Below are 7,785 nucleotides of genomic sequence, written 5' to 3'. Positions count from 1 at the left end.
CATATATATTTATTCAAAATATTTACCATTATTATCTATACATTACTGCCATCTAATAGGAATGTCATTTATGCCTTTGCAATAGAACTCTGGTGGTCTAAATTCGGCAAACTGTGTGAAAGCATTTTGTACTACTTTTTATCACGTAGAAAATTGTCCAAAAATGGTTGTCCGTTGGAGCAAAGTCTGGCAAATATGGAGGGTGACGAATGGTTTCTAATTGCAGTTTCTGTAGAATTAAAACGGTTTCTCGTGCTGTATGAGGTCTCGCGTTATCATGGAACAATAGTGGATCGATTTATAAGTCGGGGCTGTTTCACTGCTAGTTTTGCTATCAGTTCGGAGTTCAGCACAAGACATCTGCCGTTATTGCTTCACCAGATCGGAGAAAGCTATAGTGAATAACACCATCCTGAGATCACCAGTTACCATTACCTTTTAATTGGTAAGCTTTTCTTTAGGACACTGTTGCGGCGTTTGACCTGGGGTCAGCCATTACATTTTTCGCTTATGGTTATTATAAAGCATCCACTTTTCATCACATGTCACAATTCGATCCAACATTCCTTCATTTCTATATCGATTCAACAAAGCAACGCAAGTTTCAATAGACGTTTTTTTCTCCAGATCAGTCAAATCATGAGGCATTTTTCATATATTTTTTTCAATTTTATTGTTTTGACGCAAATGAGTCAATATTGTTGGCAAGGTTAAACCATGCCGCTAATTCCTGGGTAGTTTAGCTCGGATCAGCTTCCACCATCTCTTTCAATTCATTGTTATTCACCTGTGTAGGCGGTCTTCCACGTGGTTCGTTCTTCAAATCAAAGTTTCCATCAAAAAAGCGTTTAAACCAAGATCACATGGTACGTTCATTAGCAGTCCCTTCTCCAAGCGCAACATTGATAGTGCGAACTGTTTCTGCCGCGTTATTTCCGTATTCGTATTCAAAAATCACTCGAATTTTCGAAGTATCCATCTTTGTTGTCTAAGCTGAATAAAAAAAAAAACAAAAAAAGTTGAGAATCGAATGTTGCACATTTAAAAAAAGAACTATATACCTAGGTACTATGTGAAAAAAAGTTTCACTCAAAAATCTCAAACTATGAAGGTTCGATGTTAATTCAAAGTATCTATTACAATAAAACGGCAATGTCATACTTTAACTCCTATTATTTTATAATAGAAGGCTACAGAGCAATAAAACCTACAATTTGAACTACTATAGTCTGATTTCCGAAATTATTAGTTAAAAAAGGTTATGTAGGTTATATAAATGTTATTTTAGCAATCGTAAATACATTCCACAATTATCGAAGTTAATCGAGGATGAAATGACGAGACACGTCTGTCCTACAATAAAATAAAACATTTCAGTCACGTTACCCTTCTGAGGAGGGATTAATAGAACAAGAGGCCCTTGAACGCGTGGCCACAATGACCCATCGGAGCATGGGGGCGTCTACTGATCGTGAATTCTCGCACACATCCCTAAAACACCAATCATTTGAAGGGACCACTTACGCGCCAAGCACTGAAAGTAAGACTTGTATTTTATAGTAATATTTTCGTTACATAGAACATTTGAACAGGATAATAACGTGTATATTACAGTCGTTATAGGCGCGAGTGCTCGATTACCCGGACGAAATAAAAGATGCTGTATAATGCATCGTACAACAAATATCCAACAGGTTTACACTCCACGTGATTCGCAATCAACCAGTTCCCAACCAACTCCCAGGTATAAAAATAAAACTTTAAATTCTCAATTCTTGTATATACACACAACATACACACAAATTTATCCACATACACACAGTGGAAACATAATATTTGTCATAAAATGTAATAAGTATATGTATAATATGTATATTATTGCCTCAATTCTTTTTTTTTTTGTGTTAACTTTTGTTCTATAAATATAATAAGTAACAAAAATAGAGTAAATGGTTCATTTTAATTCATAAATTATTACCGTTTGTAAATGTTTCTACAGAAGTTATTTCATACAAATAATAAATACAGGGCGCGCTCGCCTGAGATGAAAGCTTCGAGCAGGCATGTCTCACGGATTGATGCCTTCCCAGACCGCCTACAACTACCGGATACAGACGGTACGTACCCAACAGCTACAGCGTATAAGTTACAACACATATAACAATTAAAACTTTCTAGTATATTATATAGTCAAGTTATAATATATATACTCAAATTAAAATATATTATATTTAATATTACGAGTATAAACGCTAACCTAACATAGTAATTCCTTCTAAAATTATGTTTTTTTGGAAGTTACTACTTCTTTTGGCGTGTTAGGGGAAAATAATGGGAGTAAATTTTTACGATGCGTGCGCACACCGTCACAAAAAATCGACACTCTGAAGTTTGCTAGTCAACGAAGAAGAAGTTAGCAACGTGAAGTTAACTTGCCAATGAAATATAACTTGTTACGTGCGTACATAAGAATACAGAACACTTTTTCTTCTATTCGATCTTTCCAATTCGATTGAGTATTTTTTAATTTAGTTTATAGGTCTATTAAACGTATTTATTTTAAATATATATATTTTTTTATGTAACTAGATCAACAGTCGTGAAAAAAAGTTGTAATAGGAAAATATGTTTTATAATATTTTCTATACAATATATATGGAACTTGGAGTTTTAAAAGGTGTATTATATATATATATAACTAGGTCGGCTAACAAGCGTACGGCTCAAAAGCATCGCAAGCGCGTTGCCAACCCCACCCCGTTTTCTTTGTTTATACTCCTTCATGTCTAATACCTTTAAACGAGCAATCATGGATTGTGTCTGTTGCGCTGGCGGTTGCGGGTTCGATCCGTGCACATGATAAACATTTGTATTGGCCATACAGGTGTTTGCCGTGGTCTGGGTGTTTGTGCAGTCCTTGTGGGTCTTCCCACCATGCCTCAGAGAGCACGTTAAGCCGTCGGTCCCGGTTGTTATCATGTATACCTGATAGCGATCATTACTCATAAACCAAACCAACCCGCATTGGAGCAGCCCGCATTGGAGCAGCGTAGTGGATTAAGCTGTGATTCTTTTCCTACATGGGGAAAGAGGCCTATGCCCAGTTGTGGGATATTACAGGCTGAAGCGAGCAATCATTATATATCTATATTATATATCTTCTTCTCTGTTAAATAAAATTGGCATGTCCGTTTGTAATAATAAAATAACCGCTTTATACTAAATGCATATGGATGTATACCCGGTACATATACCAAAATAACATTTCTTATATTTTTTGTCTATAACGGTTGGACCAATTTTGACGGAACTTTCACTGGCAGATATCTGATGTAATAAGGAGTAACTTAGGCTACTTTTATTTTAGATTTTTATTTAACTTTATAGCTTTGCGAACTGAACAGTAACTATTTGTTAAATATCCCCCAGAATATTCCGCCCGTGCTCCTCTCTGGTTTGCCCTTAAAAATGATGGAGCAATTCAAATATTTAGGGCATATAATTATCACTTGTCTCAGGGATGATGCGAATATTGAGAGAGAGCGGAGGGCCCTGTCAGTTAGAGCGAACATGTTGGCTCTAAGGTTTGCTCGTTGCTCAACGAAAGTAAAGATAACAATCATTTCGTACCACTTGCCCAAAAAAGTGACAATCTATGCCACAAAAAGCGAACATAACAATAGTCATTTTTAATCTGTTAAAAACAGGGAAAGAAAATTGTACTGAATTTCATTCATCATATTTTTATAAATAATTGTCATTATTTTTAATAAATGCTTATCTCATTTGTTGCGTTCATTTTTTCGCAAATGGTACGAAAAGTAGAGTATTTCCTCGGTGATAAATCTGTCTTAGTCTTGGGTGAACTTAAATCCCTCGCTACACTCGGACTCGTCTTAAATCGCTCGCTTCGCTCGTGATTTAAGTTTTTAACACTCTCGCTACGCTCGGGAGTAAACCTCGAGTCCTTCGTTACGCTCGCGATTTAAATCGTCACCCGCGACAGAAGACACTGCTTTATCGCCTTGGTTAATAATCTATTAGAACATACTGCACATCGTTGTGTACGTGTAGCTTGTGGGCAGACTATAAAAAGAAAAGATACAGTGACCTCCGCGTCGTATATCTTCGGGTGCGATTTATAGATGTATATATTTTTTGTTATTCTTCTATTCCTCCACTACTTTGCCTCGCGTTCACATCATATCTCACTACCATGGGTTGACTGTCGCCCTTACAAAATTCCTAATGACAATTGTAACATTATTTATTGCAATAAATAATATTTATACAGTACAGAGTAATGAGTAAGTTAGTAAAACGATGCTACTGTTAGCATATATAGCTGTTAGTATATATATATTAGCATATATTATATTTCATTTCCAAACAAAAAATATATGTTTATTAATCAATTAGTATTTTTTCAAAAGGCACGTGATAATTGATAAGCTGTAGCTAGTTAATTGTGTTCCAGGGGGTTCATCAGTCACAGTTAATGTAAGCGAGATTGACTGTGAAAGTGCGAAGACCTTGCAACCAACATCACTGGTATTTATTATAAATTATAATTATTTTTTATACATTTTGTGTTGAGAATTTTATTACATAAAGTACGAACTTGTAGTTTTATATTATCAGTGAAATGTTAATTTGTCAAAAACTAGTATCACTTTAATTTGTAAAATAGCGATTAGAAAGTGCCTACCTAAATAAAGACATTTTCGAATTCGATTTATGACGACATAATTAGAAAAATGATTTTAAATATAAGATAAATTCCTAATACAGTTTTGCCCACATTTAGATCATATTAATATATGTACTGTACTAGATATTAATACATGTAATCTTCACAGTTACATCTTTCGCCCTCGAGGAGTTCTGAAAGCTCGTCCAACACCCAGAGCACGCTACGAGTACAGCCTCGAAACTATGCTGCTACACAAATTTTCAGCCTACCCGATGTAACTATCGAGCCGAGTACACCAAGAACTATTTCGAGGTAAGAAATAAAGACATTAAATTATCATCATCCATTTATTTTTACTGTATTTATTTTGTCGAAACGTGTTTAATAAAAAAAAAAGTAAGAAAAAATTACTAAAGGCAATTTTAGCACGGGCAGACATTTTGGAGGGACAACCCTGTCGACAAATAGAAAAAACAGCCATTGCAAGTGAATAATTAAATAAATAAATAATAAATAAATATCAACACAATACACACACGGTCGTCTGTTCCTAAGTTAGGAACTTTATGCTTGTGTTATAGGTAACAGCCGACTGGTATAGCTGCATATATTTTTTTCGATAAAATATAAATATACTTATAAATAATACATATATAATAAATATATAAATAAATATTTATATTACACCCAGACTCGGGGTGGGAATCGAACCCACAACCCTCGGAGCAGAAAGCAGGGCCAACGGGCTAGTCATTCTAGTCATTAAAAATATTTATGTTAATGTTTAGGAATTTCATTTTGTAAAAGTTATATAAATTATAAATATTTGTTCGAATTATACTGTAAAAGATAACACTTCCTTTAATTTAACAATTTTTTTTAAAAAATAGCCTTAAGTTGGCAAAAATATTCACTAGTTATAAGCAAATTTTAAACGTAAGTTATCTATATCTTTTCTGAAAGTTTAATTTTAACGTTTAATGTTTGCTTAAAGCCCAACACAACCGTCAGCTTCAGAAAAAATGTACAGTTCACACCACGAACAACTCCAAAGGAATCGTTTCATGGCCTCCCAAACACAACAATACCTCACACCAGACAGCAGAGGATCTAGCTATCCACCGCCGAGTCCTACCAGGTATGATGTTAGATACTAAAAATTTAATACGAAAATAAAATGATCTAGATGTCATTCTTCGATAAAATAATTATGTTTTAGGGGGCCCTTGAAGCGTAGTCTCGCTTTCTCGTACTCGATCAAGAATCCACCACTCTCGAAAATGGGGCACGTAGGCAGTCAATCACAACCGGACACTGCTTACTATAGTCATTCACAGGTATATTTTTCTAATACATCGGAGCTAATATCAACACCGTATCGACGTTTTGTACAATTTATATGTTATCTGTTAATTTCAACCATCTTAAGTTCGTAAACTTAATATAATACTATTTGAAAAAATTACAACATTAGATTATGCATTCACTTAAAGTTTTAAGACTTAAATAAAGCATTAAATAGCTGTTCCTACATTTAAAATTAGTAACTAAGTAGTAAGGAATTTTTATCTTGTGCATCATCGGCTTTCGATTATATTAAAAATCATCAAAATCGATACTCCAATCCAATCTCCAACAGAAAATCGATACATCCAGTAAAAAGTTATGCGGATTTTCGAGAGTTTCCCTCGATTTCTCTGAGATCCCATCATCAGATCCTAGTTTTCCTTATCATGGTACCAAACTAGAGATATCTCCTTTCCAATAAAAAAAGAATTATCGAAATCGGTCCATAAACGACGGAGTTATACGGAACATACATAAAAAAAAACATATACGGTCGAATTGAGCAACCTCCTCCTTTTTTTTTGAAGTCTGTTAAAAAATTAGCCTAGGTTACTCCTTTTTACATCAGCTATCTGCCAGCAAAAGTCCCGTCAAAATGGGTCTAGCCGTTTCAGAGATTAGCCGGAACATACAGACAGACAAAGAGAATAAAAAAAATGTTATTTTAGTATATGTACTTTATACATTCATATGATTAAGTAAAAAGCGGTTATTTTAATATTACAAACACACACTCCAATTTTATTTATTTCTATAGATGTATAGATGACGAACGGTAGTTATTCAACTTCAAATTTGCTTCATATTTTATTATTTACAGGATGAACGAGGTGGCAGTCCAAAACCTGGCACTAGTTCAGAAAAACTTGACAGGAAATCAAAACTATCAAGCAGCAGGTTCTTACTATTTTATTTTTTAGTAAAGTTTAGTAATAACTCTATGAAAGCTACCCCAATTTATTGGATTCCGTTTTTCGATCCATATTTTTTTAACCTTTTCCTGGTTTGTTTTAATTTTTTTTTTTTGTTTTCTCCTTAAGATTCGATTTTCATAGAAGGCCCCCGGTATGAAAAAATAAGTGGAGTAAAATCTACTGAACAAATGACCTTGTTACGTTTCTCGTAACGCCATCTATTGAAACTCAATAGGGTTCCGATAGACGACGACGTTTTCTAATAACGCCATTTATCGCCTATAATAGGCGTTATTCGATTCGCTTATTTACCATTTGATATAGTATTTATCTTTTTCTTAGACTAGTAAGCCGTTTTTGTGCTTATTTAGAGTGTTGATCTAAATGAGTAAACTGCAGTCGTGCAGTAAACACAGACTTGCTATAAAAAATATTTTTTAATAATTTTCTATAATATAATAAAAATACGAGTATGAAAAAAACCAAGAATAGTTTGCAAAATATGTATAAATACAATGCATATATCTCTGTTGAATCCAATTAATAGGATTACAACAAGGTCCGACCGACCGCAGAAGTTTGGACTATTGCTTTACATGCAACATGTTTGTAATGTATGTTTAATACTGGCTGTATGTGATTGGCCTTTAATCTCGTCTTAATTTAGAAGTAAAATTTGTTGTTCTAGAATTCCAACTAGACACGTACAAAATATCATTGCAATCAGTTTAAGTAGATTTTCCTTCCAACCATTCATCCTACCAAATTTTGTCACCAAACTTATTTTTTACGAATTTTCAGGAGAGGAAACGTATTTTTTAATAACTGATT

Source organism: Melitaea cinxia, chromosome Z (genome assembly GCF_905220565.1).
Source record: "Melitaea cinxia chromosome Z, ilMelCinx1.1, whole genome shotgun sequence".
Classification (NCBI taxonomy): Eukaryota; Metazoa; Arthropoda; class Insecta; order Lepidoptera; family Nymphalidae; genus Melitaea; species Melitaea cinxia.
The sequence above is the reverse complement of the archived record's forward strand: the minus strand, read 5'-3'. Positions refer to the sequence as shown.